General features: G+C 33.6%; 1 non-coding gene across 1 annotated transcript; it reads left to right on the forward strand.

Annotated features, from left to right (window-relative positions):
* Window positions 1–210: 210 nt before the first annotated feature.
* On the forward strand, window positions 211–282 carry TRNAC-GCA (transfer RNA cysteine (anticodon GCA)). Its single transcript has one exon. It is a non-coding gene; the product is annotated as a tRNA-Cys (tRNA).
* Window positions 283–4,466: the final 4,184 nt, after the last annotated feature.

The raw sequence follows: 4,466 nt of genomic DNA on the forward strand, positions 1-4,466 counted from the left end.
AATTTAAGTTCATCACTTCTTGAGTAAAATCACTTTGTTCGTCTATTTTCATTCAGAAGCAAACGAGTAATATTCTTAATTTCTCTAATGCTCCTACTATATTAAACAAAACATGTTTAAAATGAATTTAACTAATGAAATTAACATAAAGAAAATACCATTACTTTACTAATCATTCATATCAACTAGTATTCAACATTACAAACAGTTGGGGGTATAGCTCAGTGGTAGAGCATTCGACTGCAGATCGAGAGGTCCTCGGTTCAAACCCGAGTGCCCCCTTATTTTTGTTTCTAATTTTTTCATTTACTATTTATTAATTTTTAATGGTTATAATTAATAAAAATGAATTTTATTGCGCAAAAATCTGCGCTAAATTCACTTTATTGCAGCATTTTTGATTTATTTGTTTCATTCAATTAATAATTTCTTTTCTTGTTAGAAAATTTAACTAAAACCAGGTCAATTTCATTGCTGAGCAATGAATAAATGAGGTCTTACGTAATTCATACTTGCTGAACTATAGAAATCATTGATTACTTGCAAAATACCTGCAGTGGTCGTCGTAAAATGTCATAACACAAATGTAGGAGGTTTAAGTGAGATCCACATCACAATTTACGTAATATAATTTATTTAAAATTATTTTGTGGAAAGAAAGAAAACATATTTATTAAGTAAAATAGCGTTTCCGCTCGACTGATTTATAAAAAAAAGTCCTAAGATTTTTTTTTTAGAAAAACATTTTCAAATAAAAGTTCTTCATCACTGCCATGCGCATACCAAGTTTGAACAAAATCTTTGAAGCGGTTTTCTAGAAAATTCCAAAAAACGGAAAAATCGATTTTGTCTTGTAGTTGGTTGATTCCAAAAGGAAAGTGGTGAAACAGGAGGTTTTAACAGATGTCCTGTTGATAGAAATAGTGTTAATTAATTATATTCCCAAATTACCTAATGAGGTTTGTACTGGCTGATTTTACAGAGATTTGTCCCTAGACTATTATACTAAAATATGGTAATAACTTTGTGGTTAATATTTTATTACTGGGGAATATAATGAAAACTGAATTATATTCTATGACTAGTGGATTAAGATAATCTATTTCTTTGATTGTACAATTCAGCATCACCAATCAGGCAAACTTTCAATCGATACACCACATCTTATCAAAGGAACTTTAAGCATACCTTTCATCAAAGCTAAGCGTATTTAGTCAAAGCATGCTTAATATTTAGCCTCTAGTTAACCATAGACATACTCATTTTGGATTACTGGAATTACTTTGAGCCTTATACACACTACAATAGCTTATTGTAATGTAATATGTTAGAATGATCTTTGATCTTAGATCTATTGAAAACTTAAGGTAATAATTTACAATGCTTATACATTACTTTTTTACTTCTCTTAAATGTCGTTAGAAGTAGTTTGGCGACCTAGTCAACGGTTTCGATATCGTAGTTTCACCAAAAATACCTGCTTTATGAAGATTTTTTTTTTTAAAATTTATTTTGTAATTTACAATCTGTATAAATATATACAATAAGTGAATAGGAGGTGAATGAGATGAACTGGTGCGGGAGGAGAGAAACTACCCAGCGGTAGCACTCTCTATATGAGATAGGGGAATGTGAAGAGGAGAATATGAGTAGGAGAGAGGAGAGATTTAGTTCTTCAGACTGTAAGGAAGTCGCGGGGCCACTGGCGATTCAGTCGTCGGGGAATATTAGGGATGTCAGAGGAGGCGAGAGACTGTACCAGAGGATTTGAGCAAGCACAGAGAGCAGTATGGAATTTTTGATATTTAGTCTTGGCGAGTTGGTCTATGAAGGGAATGTTGAGGTCAGTGTGAAGGGTGAGGTTAGTCACCGTAGAAAGGTGCGTCAGCTATCTGTCGGAGCTTTATGAAGATTTGAGCAGAAATAAAAAATAAAATAGTTTTATCTAATGATCTGCAAGCGTAAACAAAATGTCTCAAAGAAGAAAAGTAGCTAATGCTTGAAACTTCTTGTTAATTTTGATCCTTAATTTTGCTTTTGCCAAATGTGCTACATGCATTCTTCAGTAATATATAATTAAATAAATAATTAAATGTAATTAAAAAATAAATATTTGTCGTGGAAAGTAAAGTTTTGTAAAGCTTTTTTAAGTTTAAGCGTCAGCACTCTTCGAAAAAAGTTCTTTAATAAATATTTCTCTAAAAGCAATTATACCAGAAGCCCAATAGCTAAGGAAATCGCGGACACTGCTGAGTTGAGGAAAATTGTTCCAGCCAGTTTTGGCGAATGATTTTTTAATTCAATATTTTATAATAATATGAGAAAATTACTTTTGCTAACCACAACTATTGATGTAGTTGGAAGTTAAGACCCCCACTGAAATTGTGATACAACTATTATCTCTTTGGAAAATATAAGAAAAGAGGGGGAAAATTGTCAAAATTTTGTGTTTTTCAACATTACGCTTTTTCGAGCAGTTTTTGACCATCAACCCATTTACGACAACCCCCACTCGACAGTATTTCTGTTGTCCACCTTAGCCGAAGTACAAAATTCTAACTTACAAGTATTTTATTTTGTTTTTGTGTTACGGTGGATTCATTCAAACCACTTTCTCGAACTCAGGGGACTAAAAGGAAAATAAAATAAAACGTAATAAATTGTTGTTGTCTTTTAGAATAGCTTATTTTGTAAATATTCAATTTAGTTCGTTCAGTATATTGATCAGATAGTGGAGGAGCACAGAATATGGAACAATATTTAGAAGGTTCAAAAAAACATTTTCCTTTCGGGGCAACATATTTCCTGTATCCAGGTTAACCAACAGCGGACACATTTCCTTCTCAAATTGTTTACCTGTTACAAACAACTCTGCAAAGTAAACAAGAACTGTATACATTTCTTTCTTATTTAAGTTGTTTTTATATTTATTATTTCACTCTGAAAGTATTTGCACATCCTATTTTTATATATCTTATTTATGTATAATTAAACGAATTCTTAATTTATGATAATTATAAATTGTTTAGATAAATGGGCCAAAAAAGTACATAATTTCACTTTCTAATTCTCCATTCAGTTCCTCGTTAATGGCCATTTTTTTTGCCTTTTTTTAAATTTTTCCTCAGAGATTTTTTATTCAAATTTCCCTTTCAAATACAAAAATATACAACAAAAAATCCACTTTCTAAACTTTATGCTCAATGATAACTCAGCGCGCTTACAAAGGAATCAAACTTCCATCAACGCTGTTGAGCATCAGTTTTTTGAAGTTAATAAATACCTGATGAATGACTTTTGAAATTTCATCAGAGTCCCTGATTTTTCACCAATACGTAAACTTGAATTGATCAGGAAATTCAGTTAGCTGGATTTGTAAAGGGTCTCCTAAAGTTTTTGTAATCTTTAGGCCTTACTACTGTAGTCAGCACTTCGTATATTCTTTCACCAAGGATATTCTTCTTCTTCTTCCCTTTGATTGGATTAGGCAAGTTCTGAGATTCGATGTTGGAGATTCTGAATAGTTTTAGGTCAACCAATAGAATTCCATATTCAGTTGCACAATACTTCACTTATTTTTTTTTTTGTTTTTGTAATCTTTCTTGAATACAAAATAATTCCATAAATACGAGGGTCGTTTGAAAAGTCCGTGCAAAGTGAGAGAGATAGCACTACTGGCGCGTATCGAGGTTATGTTTAGTTAGTAGCATCTCTTGGAAGAACACACACCAAGTTTCAGCCAGATCGGTCTATTTCTTTGTGTTTGGCATTCGTTTGAATCGAGGAAGTCGAGTGATTTTCAAAAAATGGACGAAAAAGAATTTCGTGTGTTGATTAAACACTACTTTATGAAAGGCAAAACGCCTCAGGTGACTAAAGAGAAGCTTGATAAACATTATGGTGACTCTGCACCTTCGATTAGAACAGTTTATAAGTGGTTTCAAAATTTTCGGAGTGGCCATATGGGCACAAGTGACGCTGAACGTTCTGGACGCCCTGTTGAGGTTACTACTCCAGAAATCATTGATAAAATCCATGATATGGTGATGGATGACAGAAGAGTGAAGGTGCGTGAGATTGCTAGTGCTGTGGGCATCTCGAATGAACGGGTACATAATATTTTGCATGAACATTTGGACATGACAAAGCTATCCGCAAGATGGGTGCCGCGATTGCTCACGCTTGACCAAAAACGAAATCGTGTGAAGTGTTGCAAGGACGGTTTGCAGCTGTTCCAGAAGAATCCGCAGGACTTTAAGCGTCGTTTCGTCACTGTGGATGAAACATGGATACATCACTACACTCCTGAGACCAAAGAACAATCTAAACAATGGGTTACCAAGGGGGAATCTGCGCCAAAAAAGGCGAAGACCGTTCCTTCGGCCGGAAAGATTATGGCGACTGTCTTTTGGAATTCGCAAGGAATAATCCTCATCGACTATCTGGAAAAGGGTAAAACTATTACA

Source organism: Rhodnius prolixus, unplaced genomic scaffold (assembly GCF_049639745.1).
Source record: "Rhodnius prolixus isolate KJV_2025 unplaced genomic scaffold, Rpr scaffold_2, whole genome shotgun sequence".
Taxonomy (NCBI): domain Eukaryota; kingdom Metazoa; phylum Arthropoda; class Insecta; order Hemiptera; family Reduviidae; genus Rhodnius; species Rhodnius prolixus.